Here is a 16176-nt window from a genome sequence, read left to right as displayed (position 1 = left end):
GAGCTCCATGAACCCGCGGTATCCACTCAACCAGAGCTTCACGTCCTGCCAGAGCTTCACGTCCTGCCAGAGCTTCACATCATGCCAGAGCTTCTCGTCATGCCAGAGCTTCACGTCAGCCACGTCCAGCCAGAGACCGTCCATGCTTCTCTGGAAGACACTGTGCTCATTCTGGGGTCCATGGCTGTTTTGTGTGTATGGGCAGCACACACGTCCGATACAGCCCATGAACCCAGCTCAAAGCCCTCTTCGCTGCTGGTTCCGCCCAGCTCAAAGCCTTCGCCGCTGGTCCTGCCCAGCTCAAAGCCTTCGCCGCTGGTCCTGCCTAGCTCAAAACCTTCGCCGCTGGTCCTGCCTAGCTCAAAACCTTCGCCGCTGGTCCTGCCCAGCTCAAAGCCTTCGCCGCTGGTTCCGTCCAGCACTGGGCCTTCACCGCCGGTCCTGTCCAGCAAAGAGCCCTCACCGCTGGCCCAGCCAGAGACTGTTCACGTCACGTCTGCCCAGCCAGAGACTGTTCACGTCACGTCTGCCCAGCCAGAGACTGTTCACGTCACGTCTGCCCAGCCAGAGACTGTTCACGTCACGTCTGCCCAGCCAGAGACTGTTCACGTCACGTCTGCCCAGCCAGAGACTGTTCACGTCACGTCTGCCCAACCAGAGACCGTTCACGCCACACATGCGCCGCCTGAGCCCTCAGTGACCGCAACGCTGGCCATTATGGCCACAACCATGTGGTGTGTGTGGGCTGCGCACACACTTGAGCCGGTGCCCGCTGATCCTGCGCCAGAGCCCGCTGATCCTGCGCCAGAGCTCGCTGATCCTGCGCCAGGGGCCGTTGATCCTGCGCCAGAGCTCACTGATCCTGCGCCAGTCCTGTCCAGCCCAGAGTTTCCTTCGCCGCTGGTTCCGCTTAGCTCAGAGCCCTCTTCACGGCTGGTCCTGCCCAGCCTAAAGCCCTCTTCACCGCCGTGGCCGCCCGAGGGGTCTTCGCCGCCCTGGCCGCCCGAAGGGTCTTCACCACCCTGGCCGCCCCAAGGGTCTTCACCGCCCTGGCCGCCCCAAGGGTCTTCACCGCCCTGGCCGCCTGCACTGCCTGCTCAGTCCTGGTCGCCTGCTCCACCCTGGCCTTCAATCCTGCCGCAGTCTCCAGGCCTTCTTCTGCTCCACGGGTCTGGCCCTCCATCCCACCCCCGGGTCCGCCTCCGCTCCACTTCCCTCCTGGACTGTTTACATGAGGAGCGTCTGGAATCCGCTCCTTAAGTGGGGGGCTATGTCACGATTCCTGTCTTGTGTTCCCCTTGTCTTGCGTGGACTTTTGTTATTTCCTGTTTTGTGCCATGTGTTTGTTAGCCTGACTACGTCAGACTTCCTACTTCCGCTAATTTCATTTCGCTCCTGTAGTCAGTCTGAGATAGCAGCCTATCTTTCTGTTTTCCACCGGCCTGAAAACAGCCTGGCCAATCAACGAACAGAGGGCGGGCTGAAAGCCGTGACGTAGTCGGTAAGCGCCGTGTTTAAGATTAGGTCAGGGAAATCGAAAACGACCGCTGATATGGAGACGCGGATGCAATTCGCTCTGTTGTGGAGAATATTCCCGGCATTAGCAAACTGAAGCCCGAACACGAAGAGTGTGTATTAAACATTTTGAATGGAGGTGATGTTGTGGCCCTACTCCCTTTGGGAAAAGTTTAATTTATCAACTATTACCGATCGTCAGCGAGAAACTGGGGAGCCTTTTGACAGGTCAGTGTCTCTTTTCTTTTCCAGGTCTTAAATACCGTAAAACTTCAAATAATAGCCCGGGCTTTTATTTGCCCAAATCGTCGAACTGCACCGGCTTGTACTTGAGATAGGCGTCTAACTTATATGAGACAGGCCTTTATAGTTGAGATGTTGTTCATTGAGATGTTGTTCCTAGAGTCTATAATCTCAAAAAATCTCCAAATGCTCCACGTGAAACCGCGGTCTTCCGACCTCTTACTATCTTGTCGATTGATTTTTATGAATATGCGCGAGGGAGAGAGAGCAAGACAGCGCTCGTGTTGTTTGTAGACGTGGGAGTGCGCGCGCGCGGCCGGGGCTCTCTCTCTCTCTCTCTCTCTCTCTCTCTCTCTCTCTCTCTCTCTGCTCGTTTGTGCCCTGTCAAGCGCAGCAGTCATTCTATTACATCACTCACAGATCAAAAAAGTCGTTTACAGCCATGTTCACTCGGGTATTTCGCTCGCATCATCAAGTGTTTACAGTGGAAGTTCGATCATAGATTTGAGTTCGATGCATAATGTCTGTGGTTCGATGGCTGTGTCGACGCATAACATACGTCATAAACAAACTTATCTGATTGGCTTACGGGTAACCAATGATTTTAAACTTCAGTACGCGCCCCCTAGCGAGAGAGAAAACACTTCTCTATTATGCTATCCCAGACTCGGTGTACGAAGCAAAGTGAAGTAGCAGAGTCTGGTATTACCAGGCTATGTGTTTGTAGTCATTTGTAGTTTTTCCTGTTGATTAGTTTATGATTGTTCTCAGGTGTATCTTGTTTCCTCATTACTTAGTTAAGCTTGTTTGTCCCTGTGTATTTATAGCCCTTGTGTTTCACTTGTTACTTTGTCAGTTGTTATTCATGTAATGGTTGCTTTTGTTCCTCGTGGTTTTGTTCCTTTGTTCTGTTTTACCTGTTATTACTTTATTAAATCCTGCATTTAGATCCTCGCCTTCGCCTGCGTTTCTCAGCCCGTTACAGTATGAGTGACGTACACGCGCAAGAGATCACTTCCGGTGCTTTCCGGAAAAGACCGAAGCGCTCTCGACCTCAAATCACTTGGACCTGGCTGTGTTTACAAGAGGTAAAAACGATATAAATACTGTTCGTTTTCTCACACAAACCGCTCGTTTCGTGTCTTAGGCCATCAATGTGTACTTACATTTACGAGTCATTAAATCGTTTAATTTGGACTTCTCTGTGCATGCTCTTTGAGGTGGACCCCATAGGACTGCATTATATGACTGACAGACAAGAACGGTTTGACCTAAAAATATCAAAATTGAAAATACTGTGGACACAAAGACACCTACATCTTGGATGCCCTTGAGGTAAGCTAAAACATATCAAAAATTAATTCCAAAGTGAACTATCCCTTTAAGCCTATGTTTACTTTCTTCACTGACACAGACGAAAATGAAAAGACTATCAGTCAAAGTTCAGCTTTAGGAGGGGGAGAAATAGGCCAGGATAAGGAGACTGAGAGAAAAAGAAAGATGTAGATGAGGAGAGAGAAGGTATTGACAAAATCTAATGCCCACTCAATGACATGGTTTTAAAGCCATTATCCATTGTTTGGGCCTTCAAACGTCTTAAATTGCACATTTGTAGGTCAGAGAAATCAAAATTTTCTCAGGGGGGCATGCCCCCGAACCCACCGAAATATACCTCACATTTTAATGCATATGTCTGTGGGTGGGGCTGTGGATGATAATTATACCAAAAACTATTGCTATACCACGATAATATGTTGCCCCACGGTGAGCCATTTCCCCTTGTTGCACCTATACAAAATTTGAGGGTTCCCCCACCTGCCAAATCCCACTTTAACCACTGGTTATAACCATAATTAAACTAAACTATACCTGTTCTATTTCCATACAGCATATATTCTCTGGCTCTGTAGACATTATTGTCCGACTCCGGGTCGAAATGAACAGCTTCTGAGAGTTACTGTTCTTATCATTCCTGACACTGAGCGTGAGCTTGTGAGGCTCCGCCCTCTGGGTGGGAGCAGCAGCTCATTAGCATTTAAAGGGATACACACTAAAACGGCATGTTTTTCTGAGCCCCAAAAAGTGGAAATTTAAACATGCTGTAAAAAATGATCAGTTGGGTATTTTGAGCTAAAACTTCACATACACACTTATTTTATCTTGAGAAAAGGGGCATACTGCCCTTTAAAGCTCAACTTTAAGTGAAGTTAAATATCAATATGTCAGTTTAAATATCATCTTTTGTAATGTTGATCATTTTTGGATGGTTGTTTTTTGTATGATATTTTTTGTATAATGTTGGTATTTTGTACACTGATGTTTGTGCAGTTGTTTCCAACCAAATGAAGTCACTTCCTGGAGGATGAGGTATATATATTAGGGATGTGCACGAATATTCGAATTTTCGAATATTCGATCTGTAATTATTATTCGAAAAATAAAATACTATTCGAATTTTATCGAATTTATGAAGCCGTAGCCTAAATGCTTTGCTGGCCGTAAATGCAGTGAATCCCTGATAAATCCCAAGCACTAACTTGCAGTTATAACTAAATCCTCTGGGTGGCGCTGTGGTGCGTGTTTAACAAGTTGTTTGTATTTGATCACATATATCACAAATAATGTCGAAGTTTGGAATTAGACTACTAGTTGAAAATTATGTTACTAAATGATCTTACAGAAGGGAATTACTTTTGATCAAATGAATTAATTAATCTGAGTTATAATATCATCAACACAATGAGAAATCACATGAAATCCAAACAGCAGGCGACTGAGGAAAGACAGCTGTCCATCACTACGACTGCAGGTAAGCGCAGCTGTAGCGCGCGTGATCCGAGAGATGATAACGTCCCGGGTTACGTATGTAACCCTAGTTCCCCGAAGGGACGGACGCTGCGTGTAATCGCATCGGGAACGCCCCCAGCGTGACGCGTCTGAAGCATGAATGAAATCAGTCAATGGAGAGAATGAGCGTACGGCGAGTGACGTCATAGACCAGGAAGCTATAAATATCCCCTGAGCACACAACACGCCAGCTTAAAAGTTACTGAAGCAGCGACCCCAGGGGATGCCGAGAGTATGGCAGGACACGCAGCGTCCGTCCCTTCGGGGAACTAGGGTTACATACGTAACCCGGGACGTTCCCCTTCAGGGACTACCGCTGCGTGTAATCGCAGTGGGAACGCAATACCCACATCCCCATACGACCAAATCCCCGTCGTGTGTCATTAGGAGACACAAGCCGACGAGAGAACCTGAGCCCCGGGAGTGGAGCTAAGGTCAAGGGGATAAAATCTGACGAAAGTGTGCGGTGAGGACCAGCCTGCCGCATCACAAACGTCCTGAAGAGAAGCTCCTGAAAGAAGAGCTGTAGAGGCAGCCATACTCCTGGTGGAATGAGCCCTTACAGCCAAAGGTGAAGGCTGATGGGCCGAACCGTAAGCAAGCGAGATGGCCTCGACCACCCACTTGCTCATCCTTTGCTTAGATGCAGGACACCCTCTCTTAGGTGACCCAAAACAGACAAACAGTTGTTCCGATCTCCTCCACAGAGCAGCTCTGTGGACATACGCATCTAAAGCCCTAACAGGGCACAGCAAATTAAGTTTCCTCTGGTCTGACGTCAGAAAAGGCGGAGGACAGAAAGCCTGCAGAACTATAGGTCTAACCAAAGTGGTTGGCACCTTAGGAACATAACCTGGTCTCGGACAGAGAAAGGCCTTAACCATACCAGGAGCAAATTCCAGGCACGAGGGAGCCACCGAAAGTGCTTGAATATCACCAATCCTTTTTCGAGATGAGATAGCAAGAAGAAGGATAGTCTTAAGAGTAAGAAACTTTTCCGAAACTTCCTCGATGGGCTCGAAAGGAGCAAGGGAGAGACCTTCTAAGACGATGGCCAGATCCCAAGCTGGTACCCTTGTGCGAACTGCAGGCCTCAGCCTCAGGGTGCCACGAAGGAAGCGAGATATAAGTGGGTGTTTCCCGAGGGAACCTCCACTTGAAGGGGTGTGGTAAGCAGCTAAGGCCGCCACATACACCTTCAGTGTGGAGTGGGATAACCCTGTGGAGAGACGGTCCTGCAGGAAATCCAGCACTGTACCAACCGGGCAGTTAACTGGGTCCTGCTGGCGCTCTCCACACCAAGAGGTGAAAAGTTTCCACCTCGCGGCATATAACTTCCTCGTGGAGGGAGCTCTGGATTGGAGGATGGTCTCAACGACCTCAGCCGAGAGACCAGAATCTATGAGCTGGGCCCCCTCAGAGGCCAAGCCCACAGCCTCCATAGCTCTGGACGGGGGTGAAGGATCGACCCACTCGCCTGAGAGAGCAGATCTCTCCTGATCGGTATCTCTAGGGGAGAGCCGTCGAGGAGAGACACTAGGTCCGAAAACCATACTCGGGCCGGCCAGAACGGGGCTATGAGCAGGAGACTGAGCCCGTCCCGGCGAACCCTCTCCAGAACTCCTGGGAGCAGAGCGATCGGGGGAAAAGCGTACAGGCGTGACCTCGGCCACGGATGTACCATAGCATCCAACCCCAGTGGGGCTGGCTGGCTGAGAGAGAACCACAGTGGACAGTGTGATGTCTCTCGGGATGCAAATAGGTCTACCTCGGCACGACCGAAATGTCCCCATAGGAGCTCCACCACCTCGGGGTGAAGACTCCACTCCCCGGGCCTCGGCCCCTGCCTCGACAGGATGTCTGCCCCCTGATTCAAATACCCCGGGAGATAAATAGCTCTGAGAGAGAGAATTTTCCCCTGGGACCACAGAAGGATCTGACGTGCCAGCTTGTAAAGCGGGCGAGAACGCAGACCCCCCTGGTGGTTGATATAGGAAACCACCGATGTGTTGTCTGTCCGGACAAGAACATGGTGGCCTCTTAGGTCCGGGAGGAAATGTTTCAGGGCCTGAAACACTGCCAACATCTCTAGACAATTTATGTGCCATAGACGGTGATGGTCCTCCCACAGACCCTGAGCCGGGCGACCACTCATGATCGCTCCCCAACCCGTGAGAGAGGCATCTGTCGTTAGCATCACGCGACGACAAGGAGCTCCCAACACAGGGCCTTGGGACAGAAACCAAGGATCTTTCCACATAACCAGGGCGCGATGACACCGTCGCGAACTCATGATCATGCGAAGCGGATTTCCCCTCGGGGAGAATCCCCTGGTTCTGAGCCACCACTGTAACGGTCTCATGTGCAGGAGGCCAAAAGGTATCACGTTGGACGCAGCCGCCATGAGACCCAACAGTCTCTGGAACTGTTTTACAGTGGATGACCGGCCTAGCTTGACTTGATGTACTGCGGCGAGAATCGAAGCAACACGAGCAGGTGACAATTGTGCCTGCATCGTCGTCGAATCCCACACTACACCGAGAAAAGTGGTTCTCTGTAATGGAGAAAGAACACTCTTCTTGGCGTTGAGTCTCAACCCCAACCTCTTGATGTGAGCAAGAACGACATCTCGATGCCGAACCGCCTGATGTTCCGATTGAGCTAGAATTAACCAATCGTCTATATAGTTCAGAATACGGATGCCCTGCAGCCTGAGCGGAGCTATAGCTGCATCCATACACTTCGTGAACGTGCGGGGTGACAGTGCTAGGCCAAACGGAAGAACCCGATATTGGTACGCTTCGCCCCCGAAAGCGAACCTCAGGAACTTCCTGTGTTGAGGGAGGATAGATACATGAAAGTAAGCGTCCTTTAGATCTATCGTGACAAACCAGTCCTCGGATCTGATTTGTGACACGATCTGCTTGAGAGTGAGCATCTTGAACTTGAGCTTCCCTACAGTGTGATTTAAGACACGCAGATCTAGAATGGGACGCAGCCCTCCATCTTTTTTCGGAACGATGAAGTACCGGCTGTAGTATCCTAACTCCCTGCTGGGTGGAGGAACCCGTTCTATAGCCCCTTTTTGCAGCAGAGTTTTTACCTCCTGTTCTAATACCAGAGCCTGCTCGGGGCCTACCACAGTGGGCAGAACCCCTCTGAACCGAGGTGGACGCGTTCTGAACTGAATAGCGTACCCGTTCTTTATAATATTCAGGACCCACTGAGAAACATTGGGAAGCATTTCCCATTCCGCCAGGAACTCTACTAAGGGAACCAGCCTCTCGAGGCTGGCCTCTGGATGAACATCCCGAGTGACAGACACAGCGCCCTGTAACATACTGGCAGGAAACAGCTGGTCTGAACACTCCACAACCCTCCTCGGAGGGGGCGAGCGTCCCTCGGGAAATCGCTCGCCGAGTCTCTCTACGCCCTGTGTAGGCAGGGTTAGTAGAACAGACCCCTGAGGGCATCGGGAAAAACAGGGCACCGTGTTCTTGTGCGGTGAACTCAAGTCTCTCCCGATGGGGACCACCCTCAGAGTCCTGACGTTCAGCCCGTCAGGACTTTTTCGACGGGGCCTTCCTGGCGACAATGACTGTCCTCAGATCAGTCCTGCCCCGAGACGGCCGCGCCGGAGAGCGCCCCGCCTCGTCCCTCCAGTTTCCCTGCGGGGGGGCACGAGACGCGACACTCCGCTTCTGCTGTGCTCTTCTTGAAGAGGAAGAACTCGACGGCTGGGACTGCCCTTTTCGCTCAGCAGCCCCAGTGACACGTATTTTAAGAGGGATAAATTTAGAAAAAGCAGCCGCCTGTTTTTTCTCTTCCTGGAACCTCTCCGTGACCGAGTGAAGAGCGTCACCGAAGAGGCCCGCAGGCGAAACAGGAGCATTTAAAAGGAGAGACTTATCTTTTTCCTTCATCGATGTCTGACTCAACCATAAGTGCCTTTCTGTGGCCACCATGGCTGCCATAGATCGACCAATAGATTTAGCGGACTCTCTGGTGGCACGCAGAGTGAGATCCGCAGTCTGCCTAAGTTCGCTAATCATATCAGCCGAAATTTCACCCCCCTCAGAAACATCTTTGAGCAGGTCGGCCTGATAAGCCTGCATAATAGCCATCGTATGCAAACACGCAGCCGCCTGCCCAGCCGCCGAGTAAGCCTTCCCCACCAGCACAGAGGTATTCTTTAGTGGTCTAGATGGAAGAGCCGGCGCTTTAAGTGAAACCGAAGAAGCAGGAGAGAGATAGCTCGCGAGCGTCTCCTCCGCCTTCGGCATCGTCACATAACCAGCAGATTTAGCACCAAAAATGTTACCATAAGCATTTGACTGATTCGTGTAAATTCTGCTAGAAACCGGTCTAACCCAGGTCTTTGAAACCTCAGCATGAAGGTCTGGGAAGAACGGTAAGCACCGGCGAGAAGGTTGAGGTCGTGCAGACAGAAATCTATCATCTAGTTTGCTTTTAATTTTAGAATCCTGTCTATCAGCTGGCCACTCGATACTGAGCCTTTCAACAGCCCGAGATAACACATCCATCAAACCTTCTTCATTTGCAGTATAATGTGTCACACTAGTTCCCTCTGATGCAAAACTTTCGACATCCAGATCCTCAGAACTGGATAATCTTAATTCCACATCATCATATGCCTCCACCTGGGCAGAAGTAACCGCCGCAGCGCGTGCTTCCGAAGCCGGGTGAGAGGCACCGGATCCCGCCGGAGAAAGCTGAGATAGGGCGGGGCCCGTCTCAACATCGCCGGTGAGATCCATCTGCGAACCCCAAGTCAAGCGCCGCCGCTCTGCCTCAACAGAAGCGGGACCCGAGCCTTGGGGAGCTCGCAGCAAACCACTCTCCTCAAAGAGCGATCGCCGCGAGCGCAGAGTTCTAAGAGGAAAGCGTTCGCAATGCTGACAGTCGACTCCCTCAAGAGCCGACTGGGCATGCTGAACACCCAAACAAGCCACACATAACTCGTGTGAATCCCCACCCGTGATGTATCGAGTACAGGGGGGAACACACTTCCTATACTGCTCGCTCATATTGGTTTTTTTATATATATATATATATATATATTGTGATAAACTCCTGACAGAACAGACAAACACAATCGACAGATTCAGACACACGCACAGAGCTGCTGAAGTGACAAAAGCTGGCGTGTTGTGTGCTCAGGGGATATTTATAGCTTCCTGGTCTATGACGTCACTCGCCGTACGCTCATTCTCTCCATTGACTGATTTCATTCATGCTTCAGACGTGTCACGCTGGGGGCGTTCCCACTGCGATTACACGCAGCGGTAGTCCCTGAAGGGGAACTTATCTAATAGCAAAATTATTTTTTTTAGACATATACTTCCCTTAAGTTTCATTGAGAGAGACACGTTTAAGAACAGAAAACGCAAAGTGCTGTTAGAAACTTATAACACCGTGACCGTTTGTGTCTCTGAATCGTCTGTCAGTGCAGCGCGTTTTCTCACTCGAGCATAAATTGCTGGCGCCCTGCATGTGGGCATTACTGTTTTTCTCAACATAAACGTGAAACAATATACACGATAATCATGCTTACTCGAGTGTGTGTGTACGTTCTGTTCGATATCTGGCGCAGTCTGCTACTCTGCTTTATTAGGCGTTTTTTTTCCGCTCGCGCTGCTTGAGCTTAAATCCTTTTGTTATTTATATTTTGTTTACACATAGGCCAACTGTTTAATGTTTTCAACTAAAAGAAAACTTTAACATATATTGTAAGCTTGTTGTGTATTGCCTAATCGTAAGCTTGTTAAGAAATGGTGACAAAAACGTTTTGAAAAATGTACTTAAAAAATAACGTCTTTTTCGTTAAATGTCATTTAAATAGGCTAAACGAATATTCGAATATTCGATTTCTATGAGCCCGAATATTCGAATGCATTATTTTTGAAAAATGCCCATCCCTAATATATATATATATATACACATACTGTATATAGCCTATATTTCCACATGGGTATGTGTTAGAATTCATAATTTTTCTTTTTCCCCTAATGACATCATCCTCCAGGATGTGACATTTTGTAGAACACAGCAGCACAAACATTGTTTACCTTTTACCTTATATATGATTGGGACAGGAAAATGTACTGTTTAGTAAGAATGACCCAAGTGCTATTATTTAGCTCATGGTAAATATATATTATATTGTACAACAGCAACATATTTAATGTAGATAAATGGATAGTTACGTTTTAACTATGCAAGACTCTTCAGTTCTTATTACTAAATGGCATTACCGCACAGGTGGACATGAACTCGACTATCATCAGTTTATTTGTGTAGGTAAATAAAGACACAGCGAGACGGATGAGACCCAGACTCAGTGGGTCTCCTCTGGGAAACATGGACAACAGGCTGCATCGCTCCTCACTGTGACAGGTGCCTTTCATATGTGTTGTTGATGGCACAAGTCAGCCAGTTCAGTCTCTCTAGAGTATTCACATTACGGTCTAATTACATGGAACCCCTCACCCCACTTTCTGAGCCATATTACCCATCAACTACTCAAGCTATTGGCTTTAGAGAGGGCTTAAAAATGTGCCGTTCCTGTCCATTAGCAGAGGTGGGGATTTAGATCAGAGTGGGCCATGGATTCAAGATTGATAATAACAAAAAATGTTTTTTAAATACAAAATCAGCATATTAGAATGCTTTCTGAGACAATTGAGGATGCATTTCACAATATTGTTTCTTTCAGAAACATTTCTAAAAATAGCTTATCAACCCCAAACATTTGAACACTAGTGTACACACACACACTTCCCACAGGCGTAATGATTTTTATACTGTACAAATTGTATCCACCTACATTAAGCCTACCCATCACAGAAAACTTTCTGCATTTTTACATTTTCAAAACACTTTTAGTATGACTTAAAACAACAACAACAACAACAAAATATAGGATACTGGTATTACTATTATTGTGGGGACATTTGGTCCCCATGATGTAGGGAATACCAGGTACACACACACACCTACACACAAGTTTAATATTGTATGTAATATTAAGAAATTAATCTGATTAAATCAGATGAAAATGGAGACATGGCAAGCCTCTTGACTGTATTCAGTGCAGGGTACTTATCAGTGGTTTATGGGAGTTAATGTGCCTGTAAACGTACGTCGTTTAATTCCGTTGTGCTCTGTCTGTGTTAACACAAGAACACATCCTGTGTGAATGCAAATGTGTAAATCTGTCATGTTTTAGCATATCTGATGTATTTTCCAGATCAGGTCTCTTCATTAAATGTGTCACCCAGAATCAACTGTAGCATGTAGTGCAGAAACCATATAAGCTCTCACTGTGTGAGAGGGGCACACAAAGTCCTTGTAGGATTCCAGAATCCTAGTCTTGTTTCCCATGATGAACATTTGACATTTTAGGACAGATGTGTCCAGTCCTTCCTCTCATTCTGTTTTCCTTTGAGACCCTGAAACCAAATCTATGAGTGCAGTCATGTGCCACTGTCCTGTGTAACTCTGTTCTACCACTGTTAGCTGTGCTGTTGCCCGGAGACCAAATGTTTTGTAGCCATGTTTTTATTTTCAGCCTGGGTCAGTCTGGACCTGCATCAGTGAAAAGTATTCAGATTCATCTGCCATACCACACTGGGAGGCCCTGCTTTTACCCACAGTACTTAAAACATGATACCAATCTGTGTGCTAGAGTCTCAATAGCCCTGTGTTTATTCTTTCTGAAAAGACTCTCATGCAACAAACTCCTTCATACTATAACAAGCTTGCTGACTAGCTAGTGTATTTCCTGCCAGGGATAATAGACCACTTGGTCAATATTGTACAGATTAGCTACAATGCTTTAATCCTATAAAGCATGACATATGAAATAATACTCGAAAATATATTTTTAATGGAATAATTATTGAATGAGTTTTTTGTTGAGTATTATATTTGATATATCAGGATTGTATGGCTCATATAGTAGCCTATGATATATGAGAATATCATGCTCATACTCAAAGAGGGAAAACAAATATTCAAAGGCCTAAACTGAGCAAAAATATCTAATTTGGTGCAGTTGCTGATATTTACATGGCCAAAAAGCAAGATAAAATTCTACAGGCTTGTAATGTAAACAGTTTAGCAGACTACTTGCATAAAATGCATTTAAATATCAGTTGTCACTCTATAGCTCCCAATAATATGTCTTAAGATGATATTTGAATGCTTTGTTTTAAAAGCTCTGTAGTTTTCATTGTGGGGGCAAAACATAAAATGCACTGCAACTGTTTATAAAATAAACGTTCCACTAAAGTCTGATGTATCATATTTTATACTCACATTTTAACCCTCTGGGGTCGGCGGTCTCGCCGGCGATACCAGCTCACTTTTTTCCTTATCAGTGCAAAAGAGACTCAAATTACTCTGTTGATTTTGATCTTACATATAAGTGTTGTACATCATTCGATCCTGTTAAGTTTGTATTTTTTTTGTGAAACCTCATAATAAAAACAAAGCGTTATGCTTTTCGCCTAATAAAGAAAAATAAACATGATGCGCGTTCTGCGTTCTCTCTGTCAGTGAAGTCCATTCTGAAACGCGTCCGAAAAATGAACTGTAACTCTGCAAATACTCAGTCAAACAGTTATACAGGCACACAGGCATGAAGCCTGAATTATCTTCTTTTAAATGAAGTAATTTATATAAAAAACAAATTTTCTCATTTTATGTAATCTGTACGAAAAGAGAGAGATGATAGTCGTTCTCGTCTCAGCTCATTAAAGTTAATTTGACCACGCCCACGGAGCGCGCGCTCTATTCAAACACAAATGCTCTGAGGCGATCCACGCCCACACATCAGCTGGATAACCCACCGAAAGAGACTCAGATTTACAATGCTGTGAGGAATAATACTATCTTAATAATAATCCTGGAAAAAATTACCTCAGAAGTACAGGTAGTTTCATTTGGAGGAGCAACGGATCCAGCCGAGGAATAGGTACATTATTTTCAAGTGCTTTGTTCTAATCGCGATATGGAATAGTGTCTGTAAACAAAAAGACTGTTTGAATCGCGTTTTTGTGTGTGAATGAATGAACAGCTTTTACCTAACTATATTCCAATACTGAGATGAGTAAAAATCGACTGAAATATGTTGAAATAAAATATTTTTGTATAAGCAACGTATTAAACTGCAAATTAACATTTATATGTCCTAATCATAAAAACGATGTTACATATGAAAGACAAGATGTCGTTTTTACTGTAAAATACGGCCACATCAAATAAGCTTGTTTGCTAAGATGTTATTATAGTGTTTGTTCGATTGTAGGCTATATTCAAACCAATGGCGCCGCCAGGGGGTGGCCAGGGGTGGCCATGGCCACCCCTGGCCGACTCCTGGCCACCCCAACGGGCAGAATAAATTTTAGTAGCATCAGTTATGCATTTCATAAATAAGTCAAAAATATTCTTTAGTAAAAGAAGACGGGGCATTATGTGTCGTGACGTGCTTTTTAAGTGCCAAATGGTTACAGTATAGCTACTGTTACAGCAGCTTTTTGATGTGTCTTTGCCACGTTTTGACAAGCAGGGATGCAAACAGCGCGCTTTTCGGCGCCTCCCGCTTTTTTTACGTCAGTTTGGGTGACAAAGTCATCTGAAGTCATTCCATAGCTTAATGTGAGGGACAGACGTCTATTTACATCATTAAAGTATATACGGAAACTCCTTTTCCTACTCTGCGGCTGTCAATCATTCTCCATTGCTTTGAGCACATCATTCTGCACCCGTGATGCGCATACACGCTGTGTGCGCTCTGTTTTTCATGTTATCATCGGTTTGCGCACTGAAATATTATTAAAAGCCAATATATTTTGTTATACCTAGCCTGCTCAATACATTTAAAATAAGCATAATTTAATTGTATATTATTTCTTTGTAGTGTAGGCTATATATGCACTTCTGAATTCTTGACATTAATATATAAATATAAAATTGTGAAATGTATGATTGCCTGATTGAATTTTATAAGAGGACTAATAGTAATTTGTTTTTATTAACATATTTAGATTTTATAAAATTACTGTGCAGATTTTTTCAAGAATTACTTTTTGCTGCTGATTTATACACTCATTAAGTTTATTAAAAAAATCATAGTACATTTATGTAATATTTAAAGGTGTTAACTGTAATCTTACACTGCAAAATAATAACTTAAAAAGGATTAAATTCATCACAATTATGTAAGTATCTGGAAATTTGCCACGGGGCAAGGGCCCTTATATATATATATATACAACGCATTCTCATCCCAAGGCGTCACTAAAATGACAATTTTGACAATGCTTCAATATTCGACGCTTTAGGCACCCTTTAGCGTCAGTTACATGACGCGATCCTAGGGCGTCATCTTACTGACGCTTTACCTTTAGCGTCAGTTAGATGACGCGGGTAGGTTTAGGTCTGGGGTAGGGTTAGGATTAGATAGCGTCATCTAACTGACGTTAAAGGTAAAGCGTCAGTGAGATGACGCCCTAGGATCGCGTCATGTAACTGACGCTTAAGGGTGCCTAAAGCGTCAAATATTGAAGCATGGTCAAAATGATTCCCAAGGCGTCAGTTTCATGACGCCTAGGGATGAGAATGGGCTGATATATATCATTATATATAATATAATATATATTAGTAGGGCCCTACTAATATCATTAGTAAGCTAACATTGAATATAACACAATAAACCAAAGTATATCAGTAGGAGTTTCCTTAAGTCTTTCTGATAGTTTTCTACAGGCCGGTTTACTACAACAGTAGAATAAAATTCTGAAATTATGGTTTATAGTTTTGGTGTGCCACCCCAAGATTTTAAGTGGCCCCATCTGGCCACCCCTATGAAAAATTTCTGGAGGCGCCACTGATTCAAACTAATTAATCCGCAACTGTGAAATATGTATGATGTATACTTTAGTATATACAAAGAAAGATTACATTTGAAATATAGTTAAAATTTTAATTGTTGTTGTAATTGTAACCTTTTTATTAAAATAGCAAAAATATATGTAGGCTACATATAAATAAATCTTAGGTAAATCTTAAAAGCTCAATATAAGCATCCTCTTTAAATTATTTGTATTGTGTTTTATTAGTGACACATTTGGGATATATTCCCAAACTTTCTGTAAAAACAGTATGAGAATTAACTGCACAATTACTAGAAATTTTTACATTTGATATTATACAATTTGCAAGCACAATTTGCAAAATAAATAAATAATTGGAACTGTGAACCAATTTTGTATTATATAGGCATATATATATATATATATATATATATTGTCATTCTTGCGGCTCAGTGACACACCTGAATGAAAGGGTCATTAGTATGCAGCCCCATTATGCGCTCATTATGCGGGCCCATTGTCTTCTCAGGTGTGAATCACAGCAGGTCACACCTCTGCGCATATTGCCTTTCCAAACAAAAAGTGTCATTTTTAAAGGAACACTCCGACTTTTTGGGACTTTGGCCTATTCACCTTATCCCCCAGAGTTAGATAAGTCCATACATACCTTTTT

This window comes from Rhinichthys klamathensis, unplaced genomic scaffold (assembly GCF_029890125.1).
Source record: "Rhinichthys klamathensis goyatoka isolate OS25496 unplaced genomic scaffold, OSU_Roscu_1.1 h1tg000114l_1, whole genome shotgun sequence".
Lineage (NCBI taxonomy): Eukaryota > Metazoa > Chordata > Actinopteri > Cypriniformes > Leuciscidae > Rhinichthys > Rhinichthys klamathensis.
Note: the sequence above shows the minus strand (reverse complement) of the source record.